This window comes from Lynx rufus, unplaced genomic scaffold (assembly GCF_022079265.1).
Source record: "Lynx rufus isolate CCGP_SWC_20201006 ecotype Redwood Valley unplaced genomic scaffold, mLynRuf1.p SCAF_1, whole genome shotgun sequence".
Classification (NCBI taxonomy): Eukaryota; Metazoa; Chordata; class Mammalia; order Carnivora; family Felidae; genus Lynx; species Lynx rufus.
In genome coordinates, this window is record NW_025814823.1 from 11,731,702 (window position 1) to 11,756,569 (window position 24,868).

The following is a 24,868-nucleotide window of genomic DNA, read 5'->3' on the forward strand; positions in this document are numbered from 1 at the left end:
CAGATTTTCTATTTTTTCTGATTCAGTCTTGGTAGGTTGTTTATTTCTAGAAATGTATCCATTTCTTCCAGGTTTTGTAATTTGTTGGTGTATAGTTACTTTGCTACTGGTCATTTACAGTTTTATTTTTGTAGTATCAGTTGCAGTGTCTCCTCTTTCATTCCTGATTTTATTTATTTGTGTTTTCTCTTTTTTCTTAGTTTAGCTATAGGTTTGTCAATTTTGTTTATCTTTTTGAAGAATGAGTTACTAGTTTTTGTTTATCTTTTCTATTTTTTTTGGTCTCTATTTCACTTATTTCCACTCTAATCTTTATTATTTCCTTCTTTTCACGACTTTGGGCTTAATTAGTTTGTAAAGTTAGGTTGTTTATTTGAGATCTGATTTCTTAATATATGCATTTATTGCTATACATTTTCCTCTTGAGAGCTGCTTTTGCTGCATCCTACAATATTGATATGATGTTTTTCCATTTGCATTTGTTTCCAGATACTTTATTTCCATTTTGATGTTGTCGTGGACCCAGAGTTTGTTTAGAAGTGTGGTGTTTGTTTAGAAGTGTTTTGTTTAGAAGTGGGTGGCGCAGTCGGTTAAGCGTCCGACTTCAGCCAGGTCACGATCTCACGGTCTGTGAGTTCGAGCCCCGCGTCAGGCTCTGGGCTGATGGCTCGGAGCCTGGAGCCTGTTTCCAATTCTGTGTCTCCCTCTCTCTCTGCCCCTCCCCCGTTCATGCTCTGTCTCTCTCTGTCCCAAAAATAAATAAAAACGTTGAAAAAAAAATTAAAAAAAAAAGAAGTGTGGTGTTTAGTTTCCACATATTTATAGATCTTACTGATTTTTTCTTGTTGATTTCTAGTTTTGTACTTTTGTGTTGAGAAAAGACAGTTGGTATAATTTTAGTCTTAAATTTGCTCAGATTCGTTTTGTGGCCTGTCATATGTTCTGTCCTAGAGAATGTCCCCCGTGCAATTGAGAAAAATATGTATTTTGCTGCTGTTGAATATATATGTTAAGTCCATTTGTTCTTAAAGTGTGGTTCAGTTTCAGTGTTTACTTGTTTATTTTCTGTCTGCGATATCTTTCTGTTGCTGATAGTGGGGTATTTAAGTCCCCTACTATTACTGTATTGTTGTGTATTTCTCTCTTAAGATCTGTTAGTATTTGCCTGATATATTTTGGTGGTTGGGTGTTGAGGATGTATATTTTTATGATTATTGTATATTATTGATCTTTTTAGCATAATCTAATGCCTTTTTTTTGGTCGCTTGTTAACCTTTTGTGGCTTGAAGTCTTTTGTCTGATGTATATATATATGGCTGTGTCTACCTTTTGGTTTCTGTTTGGAATACCATTTTCCATCCTTTTGCTTTGAGCCTATGTGTGTTGTTAGAGCTGAGATGAATCTCCTGTAGACAGGATATAGTTGAGTCTTGTTTTTTTAATCTATCCAGCCACTCCGTACCTTTTGGTTGGTAAGTTCAATCCATTTATATTTAGGGTGATTATTGATATGTAACGATTTACAGCTGTCACTTTATCTTTTGTCTTTTGGTTATTTTGTCTCTTTATTGTTTCTTTTTTCTACTGTTTATCTACCTTTGTATATTGGTAGTTTTCCATGGTAATTTGCTCAGTCCCCCCCCCTTTTTTTTTTCTTTCTTTCTTTTTAAATGATTTGTGTCTCTGCTGTAGATTTTACTTATTGGTTTCCATGAGGTTTACATAAAATATTTCATAGATAAAATAGTCTTTCTGTTGGTAGTTTATCTTCATTTACCTATAAAGCTGTTCCATTCTTCTGTTCTTCCTTGATATTTTTGATGTCATAAATTATCTTTTTTAAAATTTTTTGTTTATTTATTTTTGAGAGAGCGAGAGACAGAGTGCAAGCAGGGGAGGTGCAGAGAGAGAAGGAGACTCAGAATCCAAAGCAGGCTTCAGGTTCTGAGCTGTCAGCATGGGGCTTGAACCCATGAACTGTGAGATCATGACCTGAGCTGAAGTTGGAGGCTTAACTGACTGAGCCACCCAGGCGCCCCCCTGATATGCTTGATTTTCAATGAAACCTAATGCATTCCTTATTTATCGAGTTCTTTATCTTTAGAACTGTGTAGTTCTTTTTTAGAATTTCTCTTCGCTAAGATACTCCTTGTGTTCATAAATTTTATTCCTGAGATCATTGTATTGCCTTCCTGAGTTTTCTTTTAGCTCAACTTCTTCACGAAGCTATTTTGAGTTCTTTATTAGTTAGATGGCAGTGTTTTGTGTTTTTGTATTTAGTTGCTGGAAAGTTTTCATTTTCTTTTGTGATATCATATTATCATGATTTTTTTATAGTGTTTGATTAAAAAGTGCTTCTGCCTGTATTGGAAGTAGTGAACATCTTTCTTATTTACTTAAAGCTTTATTTCCTTTCATTCTCAAAAGCTCAATAGGTTGGTAATTAGGAGCCTTCTTGTTTTTCAGTAGGTAGTGCTGTAGCACAAGTTTTTGGTGTCTCTGACCAGGGCTTACTTGCCACTATGTTTGTGAGTATTGGTATAAAAACAAAAACAAAAAAAACTGCCAGAGAGAAAAAGCATGGTGGCAGATTTGGGGGGAGGTGTGTGCTTAGCACTTGGGGCTTTGGGTTTGCCCACAGTCCAGTAGGGGAGAGTCCTTTAATGTTGGGGGGGGGGGCTCTTAGAGGTACACCGTGAGTCTTGATCGGCTTACCAGAATCCTGGGGTAGACAGTAGAAAACGATTTTCTGAAGTTCTTTGCCTGCTTCCTTTTACCCTTCCCTCCCTGCAGTCACTGTGGATTCTTCTCAGAGAAAGTAGTGGGTCTTTCCAGCTGCAGCATGCATGGCAGCATGCACTGGACGTCCAGTGATCACTTTCACCTTCCACCTTCTCTGCCAAAACGGACACTAGATCTGCTGCTTTTTCTGCTACTGTTCCTATCTGTAGCTTCCTATCCACCCATTGGTGCACAGACGGGTGGACCATCATTTGTGGTCCTGTTGTGCTGTGCAGAGGTGCTTTTTATTGGGCTATGGATGTATGATTAGTTACAAATCGAAGGAGGGAGAAAAAAGCAACTACTTACTTACAATGCAATGATGTTGATGTCTAACTGCCCTTTTTTTTTTTTTTTTTAGGTGTGGTAGTTTTAGTGTGTTTCTTTTAAAAAATAGTTAATACCTTTGAAATTCTGTATTGCATAAAGTAGTTTTAGTATTAATACCTTGGTCCCTTTCAAAATTGACACAAAGTCCCTTTTACTATCAATAGCACCCTCCTCCCAGCTTCCATGATGATATTGCCCAGCATTTTAGTTCTCTTTTTTATCCCCTAAATGAGACTTGTTAGTTGTGTACAGTGCTTGTTTGTATTCTGCTACCTTGTTTAAAAGTTCTTTTTTAAAAACTTTCTTCTATTAGAATTTCAAAGTTTGTTATCTCCTGTCTCTTAATTCTCCTTTAAATTTCTCACCTCCTAGCTTTGCATTTTATGTGGTTTCTTCAAATTACTAATTTTTATGACTTTCTTTCTGCCCATTTTTAATGTTTAACCTGTTCATTGAGATTTTGAAATCATCCATTAGTTTTTTTTGTTGTTCATTTCTAGTTTTTTTTGGTGATTTTCAAAAGTTTCTTTTTGTTCGCATATTCTGTGGTTTAATTTTTAAAAATCCCTTTTATGTGTGTGTCGTTTCATATTTTATAATTTGGCAATATTGAAGATCTGAATTCAGTGGTGTATAACATGTTCACTCTTGGTATTTGTGTCCTTAGGTGTGTGGTGATCCTTGAGCAGGACTCATATTTTGTTGAGCTTTATTTAATATGTGGAAAATTTGGGAGCTTACATTGAGAAGTTTTTTTTTGTTTTTTGTTTTTTTTTTTTTTCACTCCATAGAGGAATTTCTTTTGCATCTGCTAGGAAATAGGACTTGTTATGTCTTGGGAGCTGTCTAGGGTCTTATATGCTTAAAGCATGACTCTCAGGTTCAGTTTGCCTCCTAGTAGCTAGCACTGTGCTGATATGAATGTTTGTTTTCTTACATCTTTATGTGCATACTACTTATTACTCAAGTTTCATTTCATCCTATTTTTGTGGAGATGGATAGGTGGGGAGTGTGGCAGTGAAGGTGGAGTGTGGAGATATCCTTATAGATTTTCTTTTTTATGAGCTCAGCAACATAATTTCCTGCTGGATTTGTTGGGCTCTTTATAATAAGTCTGTATATTGTAGGATGTTCCATTTTTATTTATTTATTTATTTATTTTTTAATGTTTTTATTTTTGAGACAGAGAGAGACAGAGCATGAACGGGGGAGGGACAGAGAGAGAGGGAGACACAGAATTGGAAGCAGGCTCCAGGCCCTGAGCCATCAGCCCAGAGCCCGATGCGGGGCTCGAACTCACGGACCGCGAGAACGTGACCTGAGCTGAAGTCGGCCGCTTAACCGACTGAGCCACCCAGGCGCCCTGGATGTTCCATTTTTTAAGTTGTATTTGTTAGGCTCATCACTACCTCTGTTAGATACCTTTCTCTTCACCCTTTCCCAAAAGTCACCCTTTCCCTTTCTCATGCTTTCAGGTCCCCAGAATTTTCTTGTTTTACTGTTGCTACTTTTCAGGTAGTCTACTCTAGTCGTATACATAAATCTCTCCACGTTTCATTCAGTGTACTAATTTAGAAATTCTTTAAAATTTCTTCTGTGTCTTACTGTAGTTTTTAAATTTTACTTGACCTTTTTGCCGTGATACTCAGTTGGTGTACTTCTTTTGGACCCTCTGACTCTCCTGATGTGCTTGTTGATATGTCTTTGTTGATATGCAGTTAAGCGAGATTCTAAATTAATTATTATTGACAGTGGGTGTGGGCTGCTTTAGTAGTTGTACCAATTAGATTATTTTCTCTAGATGAGTTCTCCTAAGGGATGTGTGGCTCTAATCCTCTATGTGGGTTATCCCTGGTGTGGTAAATGAACTGAGACAGCATTTAAAAAAGTGAATTATTGTTTAGGGTATGTGGGCAGGGAACATATTGGCAAGGCTTGTGTCTCCCTTGAACAAGACAAATGGCTGAAAGAGCATTTGGGTCACAAAATCCCAAATGATTTATCTTGCAGTCTGTGTTGAGTCAAGAAAGCTCATATGAAAGCTCTTTGCCCATCTTAGCTTTGCTTTGATATCTGGTGGAGTTCCAAAATCCTATTTGCTGTGTTCTCTTGAGCTGAGATTATTAACAGGAATTAGGAAGTAATTTGCTGTAGAGGTAGGAGTAGTTACTGGAAGATTGTGTTTTATTAATTATGGTGGGCCAGAGCTAGGGTACATTCATCTTGTTGTCTTCAGTCCATTCCACTCCATTTCTTCTGAGTTGGGGTGGTTTATGGAGTTTTGGTTTTGCTTCTGTTGACTATCAGCATGGTCAGTGACCTTCTGATTTCTAACATTGCTTTTTCTTTGTTTTTATAGTTCTTGGGCCATTTTAATAGATTTGGGGGAGAAGAGAGATATATTATAATGTGATTAACCACTGTAAAATCAGAAGTTCTGTTGAAAAAGATTCAAAGGTTTATTCTCTTCTTTTCAGGTAGAAAAGTTCCTTCTTAACTAGGGATAAGATTTTGATGATTTTACTTTTTACATCGGAGCTCTAACTTCTGCATATCCACTCCTTCCTTACTGTTTCCCTCCTTTTTCATCACCCCTTTTTGTTGTTTTTGTTTTTTGTTTTTTTGGTTTTTTTTGTGTATGCATGATGAGGTGGGAATCTTAAGTTTTTTTTCTCTTTTGTGTTCCTTTATTACTAAGTAAGAATTTGTTGTCCCCTTTCTCGTGTTCGCACTCACTGACATTTTTTTGATAGATTGAGAAGTCATTGAGACTTTGAGAAGTCATTTATTAGGTCAGAGATTTTTTGTAAACTGGTTTCAATTAGAATAGAAAACCTCATGAATTACCCACAAAAAGAGTATTATTTAATGAGACTTTTTTTTTCTTAGCGTGTTTATGTATTGGGTTGTACTGCAATTAAAAAATGAAAATTTGAAAGTCACTGTCCTGGCCTTAGGTTATGGATTGTGACCTATGCCTCCCCCAAAGAATCCGTAATTCAAAGGAGATCTTCTGTAGAGTTGAGCAGCTTTAATTGAAGAGCTGGTGGCATTTCTGCCCCCTTCCTTGCAATAGCAGCCATAAGCTGTTTGTTGAAGTCTTGGAGTTCCAGTGGATACTGTTATAGGTGTGGAGGAGGTAGAACAGACTGTGGTCCTAGGCACCTCCTAGCTGTAGAGACTTCTGCTTTTTAGGTATTTTGTAACTTAGAATTTGGTGGGAGATTTTGTTTGACAGAAGAGCTCAAATGCTTAAGAGTATTTGAAAAGATTGTTAGATAACCAAGGCTTTGAGACCGAAATAGCCCTTGTCTTTATTTAAAAACAGTTTTTTTAAATGTTTGTTTATTTTTGAGAGAGAGCACGAGTGGGGGAGGGGCAGAGAGGGAGACAGGGAGACACATGCTCCAGGCCCTGAGCTGTCAGCACAGAGCCTGATGCGGGGCTTGAACCCATAAACTGCGAACCATGACCTGAGCCAAAGCCAGATGCTTAACCAGGTGAGCCACCCAGGAACCACGCCCTTGTCTTTAAATAAATCAGTGTAGTATAAGTAACGTTTGGGTATTTCTTTCTTTAGTTATTCAACCTTTAGTTTTGTTTCCTGCTTTTCTAGAATGAAATGTAGTGAACATCCTCACGTTTTGGTATGTTTTCAGTCTTTGCAGTTTTTCATTTTTTTTGGCCCTGTTACCAGTGAACATAGAGTAGACATGATGTACCATAGTGCAACTTAATAAAATATCTGTGACAATCACTTGTAAACATACAGTGAAAGGTTCCCAGAAATTCTTGGTTTATGGTCCCCTTTGTGTTTTGTCACTTTTTTCATAGAGCCAAAAAATGATAACCTAATAGTTCTGTTTCAGTACTCAATAACTTAAGTATTTATGGCTTAGGAATTACATATACATTGAAAGAAAAAATATATATTTTTAAATTCTTAAATAATGAAAGTTATTTACTAATGGGATATATTTGCCTGTTAGGATGGGATTGGACACTCCCACCTCATTTCCTACTTCTCACTGCAGTACTTTTTTTTATCTCATCACCTGCCCCCAAAGCCAGTTTCTCATTGATGTGGTACCTTCAGAAGGAATGTAGAATGATTTTATGTTGAAATGGAATTACCTCGAGCTAGTAGTTTACTTGGTGTCTGACAAATCTTGAGAATCATCACGTTTTATCGCTAATTAAAAATATCCCATAATGCCTGTGACTTTAGCAGTGGTGTTTTGGGTGTTCTGAGATATCTTGGAGCACCATTTGGTAATGGTAGGTGTAGGTATTTACAGCTTATACAGCAGTTAAGCAAATAGTTGCTATCTACATTTCATAGAAGAGAAAATGCAGCCATTTCTGTAGGGTAAGCTATAGGTATTTGTATGAAGCCAATCTACTGAGCGGTCTAGTTGCATCTTGTTAAAGGCAGAGGTGCCTTTGGCAGTTCAGAATATTTACACTCTTGGCTCCTGCCACGGTCTACAACCTTGAACATCTTTTGTCTAGTCTTCATTTAAAAGTTCAGTTTTAAGAAAAAAATGTTAAGGAAAGCTCAAAGGATAGGCAGTCCATAATATCTGTCGATTACTGGTTTGTTTTCCGTCTTTAAAAAATGCTTTTTAAAAATACTTTATTACAAGTACTTGAAATAACATATCTTATAAGAGAACTATTTTTCATTCAAAGTTCAAATCAAGTCTGTATTCCATTTTTACATGCTTGACAGTGGCAATAATTTTGAATTCTATATTTCCCGTTAATTTAGTTCTGTGCATATTTTTCCATCTCTCTAGAAGTGCTTTTATTTTTGGTATATGTTATGGTGGTACTTGTTTTATGAAAATGTTGTCCTTATATCCATATGTGTGTGTGTGTGTGTGTGTGTGTGTGTGTGTGTGTGTTTGCGCGCACGCATGCACAGACTTGAGAATAATACTTTTCTCGCTTAGCATTAGTATGGATGAGCTTGATAGAGCTTATTTATTGTACTGACTGCATAATCTTCTGTGGGAAGATTTGGCACGTTTCATTTAGCTGTTTCCTTGTCGATGTCAGGTTTTTCCCATGGTTTTTTTTCCCCCCACTATAAACAGTGCTAAGATAAATATTCTTGTACAATTTATATTGACATTTTTATTACGGTGAGATAGAATGGGAAGAGGAGGATTACTGGGTTGAAGGGAATGTGCTGTTAAATTTAATAGATATTGGGGCGCCTGGGTGGCGCAGTCGGTTAAGCGTCCGACTTCAGCCAGGTCACGATCTCGCGGTCCATGAGTTCGAGCCCCGCGTCAGGCTCTGGGCTGATGGCTCAGAGCCTGGAGCCTGTTTCCGATTCTGTGTCTCCCTCTCTCTCTGCCCCTCCCCCGTTCATGCTCTGTCTCTCTCTGTCCCAAAAATAAATAAACGTTGAAAAAAAAAATTAAAAAAAAAATTTAATAGATATTATGCATACATTTCTTTTTAGAAAGGCTGTAATAATTTACATTTCCAAACACTGACAGATCAGTGGTTTTCACATTGTTCCCCGGGACTTCCTTGACAAGAAGAGTTGGGGGCATTGGGGTACTGATCACCCAGTTCAACTGGAGAGCTCTTTTAACTTTTAATCTGTTCACTGTATTTGATGTTGTTGGAACATTTTGGTTAGAAGAATGAGTTTCATCATTAAAATAAGCTTGAAGAATCACTGCCCTGTGTAATCAGATTTTTCTTTTAGATCAAACCAGCCACTGAGATCACTAACTTTTTGGATGCTTGTGTTGGCTCCCAATTCCCATGGAATTGTTTTTATTGAACCATATTTTAAATACTTTGAATTGTACTTTGGCTTGCATTGAAGGATAAAAAGAAGTAAATAAAACTCATTTCTGTGCTTATTCTAGATATGGTGCAGGGTTATCCTTTGTATTACTCACTGATCTCCTGAGGGTTCAGTGAGGACTCAAGTGTCAGAAAAAGTTTCACTTCCCTTGAGCAAGTTTTAGGTTTTTAACTCTTGGACAGTGTTAACCTTACAGTTGATATTTCTGTTTGATTTATTCATCTTATGCTTTTTGAAGATAGTTTGTTAGAGACTTATTTGTTATATACCATAACTATAAAGCTCCATACTTTGTTTTTGAAATAAATAAAACCAAGAGGTTAGGTATGCTACTGTGGCCGTTTCCAGTCATATAACCATGTAAGCAGCTGAGGTGTCATTCCAGTTCTCTCATACAGGACCTTTCTGATCCTGGGTAAATCAGTCAACCTCTCTTGACCTAGGTTTCTTCATTTGTTAAATAGGAATGATAATAAAATGACAGTTAATGATTTATCAAAAACATCTTTCAGTACATTCAGTGACTGGTTTCATAGGTTTTTAAAGGGTTTTGTGATGAAAGAAAAAAAAAAAAGAAGCCAAAGTGCAGCCCATTAAAATTAAATACGTGGGGGCTAGGAGAAATGTGGCTCAAATCTGGAGCTTTCAGATGTTGTTTACCCACTTAAAAATATATAAATAAGTGTATATTTTCTGGTCAGATTTTGTATTTCTCCCTGATTCAGTCTTGGAAGAGTGTATGTTTCTAGGAATTTATACAATCTTCTTAGTAACCCAATTAAAATATTAAAGCATTCCTTAACTTTTCTTTTCTGGGTCTTTAGCCTTCTAGTATTATAAGCTGTGTACTTTCTCTCTAGAAAACACATTTTCACATATATGCAAACTTCATGGACTCTCTTACATGACTACATGCCTCATAGACCTCTTAAAGCCCATTTTTATGGGTTTCCTTTTTCGAAGTTCAATTTAAGAACTGATCTGGAGTGGTGGTTCTCAATCTAGAATGATTTTGCCCTGCAGGGATATTTGGTAATACTTGGAAACATTTTTGGTTTTATGTAAAACTACGGGTCATGGTGGGGTGCGTGTGTGTTTATGTTTATATGCTACTGGTGTCTGGTGGGCCAAGGCCAGGGATGTGGCTAACCATCTTGGAATGCGTAGGAACACTCATATGCCCACCCACAGCAAAGAATTCTGAGCAAAAACATCAACCAGTGGTGCTTTGGTTGAGAATCCCTGATCTAGAGGAAGAGATGAATCAGATTTCTTCCAAAAATCTTTCATAATCCTTGAAATCTAACTGGGCTTCTTTGCTGACAGTTGGGTAGGATATTGTTAAGGTTGTATTCTCTGGACCTTACTCTATCTTGAATATTCTGCCTTTGGTGTTTGCATAGTTTATTATTTTTCAGGTTTCTGTTTAAATGTCACTTCATTCAAGAGTCCTTTTTTGTCTTTGCAATCTAAAACAGCTCCCTTCTCCACTTACCCTTAGTTTTATTAACATTTCACATTACCTAACACACACGCTTATTTGTTGTCTTTCTCCCTTCAACTTTAAGTTCCACAAGAGTATGCTTCTTTGTCTTTATTGCTATATCTCCCCTAGCTCAAACAGTGCTGTGGTATAATAAATGTTCAAATATTTCTTGTTAAAAGAATGAATGGCATGAGTCTGGTATTGTGGCAAGTTTGTGTTATTTTAGCAAAGTTCTATGTTGTAGAGATCAAATGAGCGGATGGTAAGGTTGACAACCTTTTGTGAAAATTAAGGGCTCACCCAGGTGTAGAATAAGCTAAGAGCCTATCTGAGGGCTAAGCAAGGATTAAAAAGAAATAGTTCTGGGGGGCCTGGGTTGCTCAGTCAGTTAAGCGTCCTACTCTTGATTTCAGTTCAGGACATTATTTCTTGTTTCTTGAGATTGAGCCCCATGTCAACGTGGAGCTTGCTTGGAATTCTGTTTCCTCTTTCTCTGCCTCTTCCTCCCTCGCTTGTTCATGCTCTCTCTCTCCCTCTCTCACAATGAAGAAACAAACCTAAAAAAATAAAAAGAAATAGATTTTTGGCTGCTCTAGAATATTCTGTACTGTTCTTCAAACTTGTTTGACCATGGGAATTATCTGAGACACTCCTTAAAAATGTGGGATATGGGGGTGCCTGGGTGACTCAGTCGGTTAAGCTACCGACTTCAGCTCAGGTCATGATCTCCTAGTTTGTGAGTTCAAGCCCTGCATCGGGCTCTGTGCTGACAGCTCAGAGCCTAAAACCTGCTTCAGGTTCTGTGTCTCCCTCTCTCTCTGCCCTCCCCCGACTCACGCTCTGTCTCTCTTTCCTTCAAAAATAAATAAACATTTAAAAACAATGTGGAATATGAAGTCTCTCCCAAATCTACTGAATCAAAATTTCTAGAGGAGACACCAGGACATTTTTATTAAGAATAAATAGGAGAAGTGTAGTCTTTAGATGACACTGGGAGAACTGGGTTTCTACATGCAAAAGAATGAAGGTTGGACCCATATCTCAAACAATATATAAAAATTAGCTTAAAGTGGATCAATGGCCCTAAAGAGCTAAAGCCCATAAACTCTTCCAAGAAAACATAGTGGTAAAATTTCATGCCCTTGGATTTAGTAACAAATTCTTGGCTGTGATACCATCAGCAAAAGCAGTAAAAGAAACAAAATGGATAAATTTGGCTTCATAAAAATTAAAAACTTGTGCATCAAAGGTCATTATTAAGAAAGGGAAAAGACAATACAGAATGGGAGAAAATATTTATAAATCATATATCTGATAAGGATTTAATATCCAGAATATATAAAGGATGCCTGCAGCTCAACAGCAAAAGGACAAATAACCTACTTTCAAAATCGGCAAAGGACTTGAATAGACATTTCTTCAAAGAATCCGTAAAATCCTAAGTATATACCAAAAAATTGAAAACAGGGCCTTGAAGAGATATTGGTACACCCATGTTTATAGTAGTATTTATAATAGCTATAAGTGGAAACAACCTAAGTGGAAACAATCCATTAACAGATGAATGAATAAAGTGTCATATGTGTTCAATGGAATGTTATTCCATCATAAAAAGTAATGAGGGCATGATAGTTGATACAGCATGAATGGATCTTGGAGATAATTCTGAGTGAAATAAGCCAGGCACAAAAGGACAAATACTGTATGGTTACACTTAGATGAGATACTTAGAATAGGCAAATTGATAGAGATAGAAAGTAGATTAGAGGTTACTAGGGGCTGGGGAGAAGACAGAGTGGGGGGGGTTATTACTTAATGGTTATAGAGTTTCTTTTTAGGGTTATGAAAAGTTTCAGGAATAGATAATGGTGAAGGCTGCTCAACATTGTGAGTATAATCAGCGCCACTGAATTCTACATTAAAAATGGCAAAAATGGCAAATTTCACTTTATATATATTTTACCACAATAAAAAGTACCAATAGCAAAAGCTGTTGAATTGTGTACTCTATTATTATTTTTTAAATGTATGTTTATTTTTGAGAGAAAGAGCATGAGCTGGAGAGAGGCAGAGAGAGAGAGGGGAGACACAGAATCTGAGTCAGGCTCCAGACCCTGAGCCGTCAACACAGAGCCCGACGCTGGACTTGAACTCACAGATTGTGAGATCATGACCTGAGCTAAAGTTGGACGCTTAATCAGCTGAGCCACCCAGGCACCCCTTGAATTGTGTACTTTATTATTTTATTTTTTATTTAAAAAAAAAAAATTTTTTTTTTTTTTTTAACATTTATTTACTCTTGAGAGACAGAGAGATACAGAGCATGAGCAGGAACGGGGCAGAGAGAGGGGGAGATACAAAATCCGAAGCAGGCTCCGGGCCCTGAGCCGCCAGCACAGAGCCCAATGCGGGGCCCGAACTCAGAAGCTGCGAGATCATGACTTGAGCTGATGTCAGATGCTCAACTGACTGACCGACCCAGGCGCCCCTTGAATTGTGTACTTTAAATAAAGAGTGAATTGTCTGGTATGTGAATTATATCCCCATAAACTTGTTTAAGAAAACAAACAAAAACAAGCATTCATGTTTGGGCAGTAATGCCAAAGAACAAAACCGGGTTGATTTTAGCTAGGAAGTGTATTAGGTAGTTGTTGGCAATTATCTGTCATAAACAGAAAAATCTTTGTAATTCTCTCATGGAATAAGCAGCAGTTTCCTCATCAGGGTGATGCAGCTGCAAATATAATATGCCTAAATAGGTAAAGAAACTTTTGGACATTAATACAGTTGAAAATAACTGAAAAAAGTGATATTAATCAGTGAGACTAGATTAAAACGCTTGTGCATACCTTCAAAGTTTATATATTTAGGAATATCTTCAAATATTTATGTACTGTGTTGGTTTTGGTATGTTTTCCCATTATAGGGAAATTTACTGAGAAAGTTATCAAATTACACTTCTTGGTGGACTTGACATCCAGGTTTATCTTCCAGTCATCCTTCTCCCAATTTAGTCATTATACTTCCATCTACAAGGTACATAACTTAAAACATTTTTTAAAATTTTGTGGTAAAGATGGTTAATACAATAGAAAACAGGAGAGAAGTATGGTTTAGTGGGAAGAAAAAGGTTAAGACAGCAGTATAATGACCAGTGTTTAATTAACAACCTTGCTTAGGTTATGTAGTTACTGTACTTACACTTAAAAATTTTTAATTCTTAAGAAAATTTGTAACTTGTTAATAACTAGACTTATTTTAGTCATCATTTCACAATACATACATATACTGAATCATTATATTGTACACCTGAAATTAATATGATGTGTTATGTCAATTCTGTCTCAGAAGTTTAAAAAAATTTAAAATGTGGGACCAGTTTTATTATGTTTGAAGTTATATGGGATCTAGGTGTTTGACAAGATTGTTTAGATTTATTGTGTTATGAAGAAAACTACGTTCTTTAGTTTATTTTAAAGTGATAATATTTTGTACCCATAGATGCAAAAAAAAAAAAAAGGCTGAAAATCCTGATGCAAAATTGCCTTTGTTTTTTACAAGCAGAAGATTATTAGAGTCGAGAATCCCTAAGTCTTTCTGTATTAAGCAGTCTAGTACGGCTTCAAGTGCAGATAAAGTATCTGTAAGGCTGTTTCCTTCCTGTTTAACAAAAAATTGAAAGCTGTTTTCAATTTTGCTAAATTTATTTCTGTTAGAAGTCAGTACTACCTTCAAGGGCCTACATCTTGAAGGAGAAAACCTGAACTCTAATGTTCAATGTTGAAAAGTTTGATTACGATGCTGGAAATAAATGGAGACTAACTATGCTTGTATGATATTTGGATTGTTGTTGTTTTGCTAATGTTCTGTTTTATCCATTATTTTGAAAAGTGTGATTTGCAGAATGAGATTTTTCTAGAAATGCACATATAACAGATACCTGTACTTTTTTTTTTTCAGGTCTAGCATATTTTTGTGCTTTTTCTAATTGCTCAGTGTTTCCTCTGCCTCATAGCCATTTTGAATCCTAGAATCCATACCTAGCTATCTTCCTGTCTTCCACAGCTTGAATTCCAACTTTGTGATGTGCTGCTGCTGATTTTCTCTACCATCTTTGACAGAATGAGTTGTTCTCTTTTGTGTTTCCTTGAAAACACTTAGGTCTATAAGCCAGTGATTTTTAGCAAATTTAGAGTGTATAACCATTGTCCTCCAAAGATTGCTGGTGTCCATTTGTGGTTACTCCTTTCTCAACCCCAGTGCCAGATGACAACTCGTCTATTTGCTTTTTATGGATGTTTCCTGTAAGTGTAATCTATGCAATACATAGTTTTTTGTGTCTTGCTTTTCTTATTTGTGGAATATTTTTGAGGTTCATCCATGTTGTATCATATTTCAGTACTTTGTTCCATTTCATTCCTAACTAGCTTTCCCTTGTATGGGTATACCACATTTTGTTTATCCATTCATCAATTAATAGATGTTTGGGTTGTCTCTACTTTTTGGCCATTAAGTTGCATTGTTATTTAACTTTGCATATAAAAATCCTCATGTAACCTTTTTTAATGTTTGTTTATTTTTGTGAGGGAGAGAGAGAGAGACACTGAGTGTGAGTGGGGGAGGGGCCGAGAGAAGGAGAAAGACACAGAATCTGAAGCAGGCTCCTGGTTCCAAGCTGTCAGCACAGAGCCCAACGTGGGACTTGAACCCACGAACCATGAGATCATGACCTGAACCAAAGTTGGATGCTTAACTGACTGAACCACCCAGGTGCTCCATGGAACCTTTTTTAAGTGTGGGTGTTTGGGCCTGAAGATTAGGAGATTCAAGTGTGCTCCAAAAATTGGGAGCCATGAGGTTAAGGGAATAGGCTTTGGGAATCAGATATGGATTAGTTCCAGTTTAGTTGCTGGATAACTTCAGCATAGTTAATCTCTTTGACTCTCAGTTTCCTCATTTATAAAATGGGCGTAATTATGTAATTCATCTCATTATTAAGAATTATTTCTTGAGCTCAGCTCTCGCTTTTTTGCCTATCACTGTTACTTAGATATACAGCAGTGAACAAAATTATATTCTTATTCTCATATAGTTCATGAAAGTTCAGAAGGGAATATAGACATTAGAAGATAAACACCTATACTTATGATAAATTCTTTGAAGGAAAAGTACAGGGGTAGTGTTGAGAGCATATAGTAGAGATTTAGTTTAGTTTGGGCAGACTTGGGAAAGCGTACCTGAGGAATTGACACATAAGATTTGAAAAATCAGTGTTAGCCAGGCATGAGGGGAAGAGGTGACAGGAGGAAAAAGGTTTGAGGCAGAAAGAATAGCACACACTGAGACAGAAAGATCTTGGTTTGGTGCCTTTAAGGAGTAGAGGTGTGATAGGAGTATGGTGATTAAAGTGGTCAGATTAATATATTTGGAACTTATTTTAAGGGTACTGGGAATCTATTTAAGAATTTTAAGGCAATGATATGAGGAGATTACTGTGCTAAGAAGATCAGTTCTGGCTGCTGTTATGAAGAACAAATTGGAGGTGGCTTAGATTAGGTTGTGGTGAAATGATGGCTAAATGAGGGTGGATTTCATTTATCTTTTACAAGTAGCATTCACAGGACTTGGTTGGTCTTAAATGTTGAAAGGGTCACTCCCAGTTTTTTGGGGAGGAACAAATTGGGTACACTAAGGCACCATATACAGAGAGAAGATAGAAGGTGGGTTATTTTGGAAGGGGAAGAAGTTGGAAGATAGCTTGTTGTTTAATTTGGGGGATTTTAAGTTCAAGATGCCTTTGTGAATAAATTTTTTTTTTTTTTCAACGTTTATTTATTTTTGGGACAGAGAGAGACAGAGCATGAACGGGGGAGGGGCAGAGAGAGAGGGAGACACAGAATCGGAAACAGGCTCCAGGCTCTGAGCCATCAGCCCAGAGCCCGACGCGGGGCTCGAACTCACGGACCGCGAGATCGTGACCTGGCTGAAGTCGGACGCTTAACCGACTGCGCCACCCAGGCGCCCCGAGATGCCTTTGTGAATAAACCAAGTAGAAATGTCAACTGGTTGTATATGTGAACTAGCTTTTATAAGAGATCTGTTGGTAGGGTATGTATTATTTTAAAGTCTTTGGAGTAGGTTTTAAAAAGCTTATGGCAAAAGTCTGGAGAAAAACATATAGACTAAAAAGTGAATAAAAGGGTCAGGATTGAATTCTGATGAATTACTAATATTTAGAGGCTGGGTAGAAAAGGAGACAACGAAGACAAGAGAGACCAGTAAGGTAGGAGGAAAATCAAGAAGAGGTAGAGTAGACTAGGAACCAAAGGAAGAGAGTGTTTCAAGGAGAAGGGTATCATCAACTGTGTGTCTGTACTGCTGAGATCAATTAAATAAGGGTTAGAAAAGTGTTCATTTGATTCGACAGCATGGAGGTCAGTGATGACTTCTAGTTAGCTTTTATTGCATAGCAAATCACCCCACAAGTTAACGGCTTAAAATAACCACCGTTTATTTGGCTTCCAGTTCTACAGGTTGACAAGTTGAGTTTGGCTTAGCTGGGCAGTAGCTGGGCAGTTCTACTCATCTGGATCAGCTTTAGTGATCCCTTACCTGGGCTTGCTCATGCATCTACAGGTATGCCTCTGTCATTACCTGCTAGTTTGGCTGTGGCTGGCTTGTTCATGATGATCGTGGCTGGAAAAACTGGGACCTCTTTCCATATGATCTCTCATTTTCCAGTGTGATGACTTCTGGGCTTGTTTGTGCACAGGTTCAGTAGAGTTCCAAAAGCAGCAAGTCTGTAAACTCCAAGCCAGAAACCCTTGTTAAGCTTGCCAAATGTCCTAGTGGATCAAGTCATAAGTTCATTTCAGATTCAAGGGCTGGAAAAACACTCTTGATTGGAGGAGCAACAAAGTCACGTTGCAAGGGTGTAGTTACAGAAAAAGGAAAAATCCTTTGCCGTTTTTGAAGCCTGCTACGATGATTATGGCAAAGGCATTATTGCTGATGATGGGGGGGGGGGATGTTGGAAACAAGATTGCTAGTATGAAAAGTGAATGGGAACTGAAGATGTGAAGGTAGAAAATATACTTCTTGAGAGGCTTGGCTGTGAAAGTAATTTGAGAGAGAAGACAGTAGTAGTTGGAGGGGTATTTGTAGTCTGAGCAGGTGTGTTGCGGTATTCTTTCCACTGGAGAACAGAGTATGTTGAGTGCTGAGAGAAGGGATCGAGTAGACACTGAGGATGCTGAGGCAGAGGAAAGAGGAGACAACTAATTAAGTGAAAGTCTCTGATAAACCTGTAGAGGATGGGATTTTGTGTACCTGGTTAGGGATTAGCTTTTGATGTAAGGCTAATATACTTTCTAATAACAGGAAGGAGAAAATGGATATAAATGCTGTAGGTAGGCCAGTAGATTTAGTGATAGGACCCTGAAGAGGTTCCTGTTTGATAGAGCTGTTTTCTCAGTGAAATAGGGGCGTGCAAGAATGTATGCTTAAGGTTTGATGTTCATAGAGGAATACCCAATTTTATTTCCCCACTGAATGGGACACTGAGCTGATGTAGAGAAATACCAGTCATTTAGTAAATGGGAGATACTGTCATTATTAATACAAAAAGTATTACTTTAAAGAGATTTACAGGGGCACCTGGTTGGCTCAGTTGGTAAAGCATCCAGCTCTTGGTTTCAGTTCAGGTCATGATCTCATGGTTCGTGGGATCGAGCCCTGCGTCTGGCTCTGCACTAACAGCACAGAACCTGCCTGGGATTCTGTCTCTTCTCTCTCTGCCCCTCCCCCCACTTGCACACATGGGCATTCTCTTTCCCCTTCTCTCTCTTTCTGTCAAAATAAACATTTAATAAAATCTAAAAGATTTAACAGAATACTTTATGTATTGTTAGAAACTGGTGCTAATTGATGGAGCGCTTCACTGACTCCAGTTGGTTAAGCATCTGACTTCAGCTCAGGTCATGATCTCATGGTTCCTGAGTTCGAGCCTCCTTCGGGTCCTCTGTGCCCCTCCCCTGCTCATACTTGAGCTTGCTCTCGCTTGCTCACTTGTCTCTCAAAAATAAATAAACATTAAAAAAAAAAAAAAACTGGTGCTAGTCGAGATATTCTATGGCCTAGGGCTCTTTTTCTTTTTGAACCAGTTAAGTTAAACTTTACTCCCTTCTGTAATGTTGATGGTCCTTAAAAAGCATGTAGGCAAGAAATATGTTTAATCTTTTGTAAATAAACATTACCAAAAATATGAACAGAATGAGTTTGCTGTCTAAAAGGACTTTAAGCCATTTAAAATTGCTTTGTTTCACCAGAACTCATAGGGATAACTATTAAATAAACTTAATTTGAATTAAAAAAGATTAATTCAACTTGCTTAGTAGCTTAGTGGTAACACTGTATATGGAAAACAGCTTTTTGTTTGCATAGTTGGAAAATATGTAAACGTGGCCTTAAGGTTATACACTTAGGGAAAATTAACATAATTTATTTTGTCTTTTATTCTTTTAGAAAGCACTCTTACTAGCTTTTTAATTGTTCCTGGCTTAGAATAAGCCTAACTTCTATTCTCTGTAATCACTCTGGACTGGAAAGGTTGTCTTTATGGAGGGCACCATCTGCTGGTTATAAGAGGTACCGATTGTGGGAAGACTGCATTTTGCAGTTACCAGAGTCTTCACAAAATCTTGTTTCCCTTCTAATTCCAACTCGGACTTGGAGTAAAGTCCCAGGAGGAACAGCAGTTTTTAATAAACACAGCCAAGTAGAGATTCTAGTAGCAGTTTGATTTGATTTCTGTGACCCTGAATTTGTTGTCACATACTGGATTTTTAATAAAAATCACGACAGTGTCAGATGTCTTTATTTCTTCTCAGATCAGTTAAAAAAATGATTATTCCTATTGCTCTTACCTTTGCTCTTCAGTCCAGTCAGTGCTTTGTTTTTTTCCATTCATTGAAAGGATCTTAAATATTTTTACTGTAGTCTTATTTGATCTTAACAACATTTATTTATATGTGATATTATCAGAATAAAGAACAATGTTTTCATTGATTTTTCTTCCAGTGACTGTCAGTATGATTTTTAAAAATACTGATATGGGGGTGCTTAGGTGGCTCAATTGGTGGAGCATCGGACTTGAGCTTGGGTCATGGTCACATGGTTCATGAGTTTGAGCACCATGTCCAGCTCTGTTGTCAAAGCCCAGAGTTAGCTTCGGATCCTCTGTCTCCCTCTAGCTTTCTGCCCTGTGTGTGTGCACACGCTCTCAAAAATGAATAAACATGAAAAAAGATCAGATTAAAAATACAGATGTTTCCCTTAATTAACATTTTAGATGAACTTACTCAAAGGTTGTATAAGCTCTTTAGTATTAGAATATTTTATTGTGTTTTATTTGTTCATATTGGATATAAAAATGTAAATATTTGTAACAACATGCATTACAGTGCATACAATGAAATTAACTGCTTTCTGAAACTATTTGTTTCACATTACCCTTTAAAAGCAGGAAAATTCTATATCATAGTTTTACTATAAATTGGGGGTAAATTAAAAGCATATATATTTTAAATGGAAAAAGGAATTTGTTCTTCTATAGTGTATTTAGTATATAAAATGGATTCTGATAGTGGTCAGTTTTATGTAAATTATTATTAAAAAAATTTTTTTTTAGCATTTATTTATTTTTTGAGACGCAGAGAGAGACGGTATGAGTGGGGATAGAACAGAGAGAGAGGGAGACGCAGAATCCGAAGCAGGCTCCAGGCTCTGAGCTGTCAACACAGAGCCCGACATGGGGCTCGAACTCACAGTGAGATCATGACCTGAGCCGAAGTCGGACGCTTAACTGACTGAGCCACCCAGGTGCCCCTATATAAATTATTTTTTAAGTACGGTTATTATTTTCTTATTTTCAATGTATCCACTCTGCCTTACATGTGAATAATTGAAAGTCCACAAAGTTGAAATATATTATGTCAGATAATTTAAGTCTGTTAAACCTCAGAGGAGCAGCTGTATATCAATATCTCTTATTCATTTCTGATAAAAATTGAAGATCCTATTTATTTCCCATACCCTTTCTTTCTTCAGCATTGCTCCCTTTCCCTCTTTCTCATTTACACTTTTTTTTTTTTCTCTTAGGTTGCAGTTTAATAGTTATTTCTGTTATTTCGGGAAACTTTTTCCTTAAAGATCACCTTACCAGGTCCAAGGGAGTATTTACTAAGGCCATTTTGTATGTTTCAGCAACATGTGTTTCTGAAATAATTAGCACTGTATGCCACCCCTTCATCTTCAAGCATTTTTTTCTAGGTTAAAACATTTTTTTTTATTTTTATTTTTCTACCTTTTCTGACCCTTCTGTTTTTCTTCCTATCCCCCTCCCCATATCAATATAGATATTTCCTCAGGGTTGAGTCTTGGTGTCTCAGCTCATCCTACATGTTTTTCTTAATCTTGTAAACCCATAAAGCATGAGCTTTATGACCAAAATATTTTCTGGCTTTGATTTTCTTTAAAACTTCAGATCTATATCTTTAGTTACCTTTTAGACCAAAATTTTTTCACCAAGACTTGACCTCTGTATGTTTTTTCCCTATCTCCATTATGGTGAGAGCAGAGATTTTATATATTTGCTTGTCATTGCATTCCTTGTATATGGTGTAGTATATTGCACCAAGTAAATTCTCAGTAAATAAGTAATTGACTTTCAAGGAACAAAGGCTTTGAATCTTGTAATCATCTACTTCTCTTTCCTTTTTTTTTTTTTTTCTACTTCTCTTTTAATATCATCCATAAGTCTTTGAATCAGTTCTTGTTTCCCCATTTCTTCCTTACTTCTTATCTGGAATGTTGTAGCAGTTTTTTAACTGGTTTTACTGTATTTGATTTCTCCTTTCTGGTCTGTATTGCCTGTTGTAGCCATCATTTATTAGAACAGTTCTGGTCATTCATTCAGCAAGGATTTCCAGAGTACCTGCTTTGTGCTAGGTTCTCTGATAGATGCTAGCATAAAATGATATACTATCCTTCGCTTATAGGGCTTATGGCCTAGTAAGAGACATAGAATAAGTTCACTAAATATGATGTGATAATGCCAATTATGATATGTTCAAAGTTTTCCTAGCTATAGGGGGAGGAGTCTTGCTCTGGTTGGAGAAGTCAGTGAAAGTTTAAACATAGACTTAATTAAGGTACATCATTTGCTTAGTAGACAAGGGCCAGTAAATATGTCATTCTGAAGAAACAGCTTGTATATATTCACAGAGATACTTCAAATCTCTGCTTCCAGTTCTATTGTTTATAAAACTGAAGTGCAAACTGAGTAAACCTGCCTCTTTATTGGCTCTTATCTTTTCTTCCTTAGCTCCCTTTACTTCCTTCCACCTTTTCCTTCAGTCACAATTCTAGATCTTAAGTTAAATTCTGAACTTTCTTCTCTAGATTGGTAACACATTCTAAACTGTTCTCTCTGTCCTTTTGTTCTATACATCATTACCACTTCACCCCCATTCACCTGTAGAAATGGGCTTTCTTTTGATCTTATATTTTCCAAGCTTGTTATTTCTGTTAGAATAATTATAGAATTTACTGTGATTTAAATATTTAGGGAGATGTTTGGTTTTTTTGGTAGATTTTGAGATCTATCTTACTCATTTTGCCCGATGGTCACTGCTAAAGAGTTCTGCAAATAACAGGCACTTGACAAATTTTACCAAGGCCAATTTTTGACCATGTAGATGACTTTATTCTACAAAGGCACCATATCTATATTACTTAGTTGCAGGGTGTGGTCACAATTGTATATCTATTGTTAGGAATAATGAGCATTAGCTTTTACTTGTGTCGAGGCAAGGCAGAGACTTTTTTGTATTCCAGCTTCTGTGGAAAACTGGGAATCCTGTCACATTTACTATCCTCTGAAATGATTTGTCCTGGGCCTTTGCTAAATATCTATCTTCTTTGGTTGAAGGAACACAGCTATGACCTTGGTTCTTCTCACTAATCTACCTGGAATTCATTTTGTGTAAGCTGTGAGGTATAGGTATGATGTTATTTTTTTCCTTTTCCTTCTTCCTTCTCCCTCCTCCTCCCTCCTCCTCCTCCCTCCTCCTCCTCCCCCCTCCTTCCCCCCATCCTCCTACCTCGTTTATGTATTTTTGAGAGAGGGACAGAGTGCAAGTAGGGGAGGGGCAGAAAGAGAGAGGGAGACACAATCTGAAGCAGGCTCCAGGCTCCAAGCTGTCAGCACAGAGCCTGACACAGGGCTCGAATCCACGAACCATGTGATCATGACCTGAGCTGAAGTTGGATGCTTAACCCACTGAGCCACCCAGGCACCCCGATGTTATTTTTTTCTATGTAGGTATTAAAGTATCTCAGAACTTGAATGAATTATTAAAATTTCAAACAACTTTATTGAGCTATAATTTATATATTGTAAAATTAATAAATTTTATCCCTTTCAAGTGTACAGTTCAATAATTTTTTTTTTAGGCAATTTACTGAAAAATGCAATCATCACCATAATCCAATTTTAGAACATTTTCATCGGTAAGATCCCTCATGCCCGTTTTCAGTTAATCCCTCAATGGTTTCTGTTGAGTTTTTTCATCTTGAGCTCTCTGTAGCATCTAGTACTGTTGGCCACTCCTTGTCTTGAAACATGGTATACCTCCTACTTTCTGGTACAGCTTCCTTCCACATCTTCTCCATACTTCTTTGGTCATTCTCACATTCCTTTGTAAGTTCTTTTTCCTCTCCCTATTTCTTAAAGATGTGCCTTCTCTTATCTCTTCTTACTTTATAAGACTTCCTGAATCTGTCATCTGTGCCTCTGGTTTTAACTATCACTGAGGATCCCCACATCTGTCCCTGGCTCAGACATCTCTCTGGAAATCTAACTGCCCACTGACCATTTTCCCTCCTCTTCTTTTTCTTCTTCTTTCTCCTCCTCCTATTCCTCTTCTATCTCTTCCTCCTCCTCTTCTCCCCTGCCCCCACCCTCGACCCAGCAGATGGGGCAAAGCATTTTATTTCCCAAAGGGTACCTGAAAATCTTTTCTTTTTTTAAAACAGATTTATTGCTCTATAACTGATAGAGAAAACACTGCATATATATTATATACAACACCTATGATACCATTACCACACAGCTATCACTTCTAATAAAATAGCTATTACTTCTAAAAGTTTCCTTGTGCCCCTTTGCTTTTTTTTGGTAAGAACACACTTCACATGAAATCTATACTCTTAACAAATTCTTTTTAAAAATATTTTGTGATGTTTACTTTTGAGAGAGCAAGAGAGGTAGCACACATGAGCATGAGTGGGGGAGGGGCAGATTGAGAGAGAGAAAATGGAAAGCAGGCTCCAGGCTCTGCACTGTCAGCACAGAGCTCACTGTGGGGCTCCAGCCCATGAACTATGAGGTCATGACCCGAACCGAAGTCAGACGCTTAACCCAGTGAGCCACCTTTAGGTGGCCAGGCACCCCTACTCTTAAATTCTTAAGTTAGTCCTAAATACTGACTTAGCTATAGGTGCCATGTTGTATAGAACATCTCTAGAATTTAACCGTCTTGTATAACTGTAACTTTATACTCATTGAATAACTCCCCATTTCCTCCTCCTCTCATCTCCTGGCAGCCACTATTCTATTTCCTGCTTCTATAAGTTTGACTATTTTAGATACTTCTATAAATGGAGTCCTGCAGTATTTGCCCTTCTATCACTAACATATTTCACTCAGCATAATGTCTTCCAGGTCCATCCATGTTGTTGCAAATGGTAGGATTTTCTTCTTTTTTAAGCCTGAATACTGTTCTATTTTAAGTATATACCACTTTTTCTTTATCCATTCATCTATTGATGAGGATTTGGGTTCTTTCCATATCTTGGCTATTGTGAATAATATTGCAGTGAATATGGGTATGCAGATACATCTTAAGAGATATTGATTTCCATTGTTTTTTGGATATATAGCCAGGATCAGGATTTCTGGATTGTATGGTAGTTCTATTTTTAATTTTTTGAGGAGCCTCCCTACTGTTTTCCCTACTGGCTGCATCATTGTATATTCACATCAACAATGTACAAGAGTTCATCTTCCACGTTTTGTCAACACTTGTTAGCTTTTTTTTTCTTTTTCTTCTTTTTCTTCTTCTTTTCTTTTTTTTTTTTTATAATGGCCATCCTAACAAGTGAAGTGATTCCTCCTTATTGATTTGCATTTCTCAATGGTGAAAAATAGCTTTCTTCTAAGATCAGTAACAAGACAAAGATGCCCAGTCTTGCCACTTCTGTTCAACATGGTACTGGAAGTCCTAGTCAGAGCAGTTAGACAATGAAGTAAAAGCAAGAAATAAAAGGAATCCAAATCAGAAAGGAAGAAGTAAAATTACCTGTTTATAGATGATGTGAAA

The 24,868-nt window shown here is 37.1% G+C and overlaps 1 protein-coding gene across 6 annotated transcripts in view; it reads left to right on the forward strand.

The window, feature by feature from the left end:
* PDS5B (PDS5 cohesin associated factor B) overlaps positions 1-24,868 on the forward strand; it is a 194,157-nt gene that overhangs the window by 35,248 nt on the left and 134,041 nt on the right. Inside the window, exon 1 of one of the 6 annotated variants that reach the window (XM_047078720.1) lies at positions 16,503-17,063. The exons of the other annotated variants lie outside the window; for them this stretch is intronic. The gene's annotated coding sequence lies outside the window, so the exon portion shown is untranslated. Of the gene's footprint in view, positions 1-16,502; positions 17,064-24,868 lie in introns of those variants that run through there. 6 annotated transcript variants of the gene reach the window in all.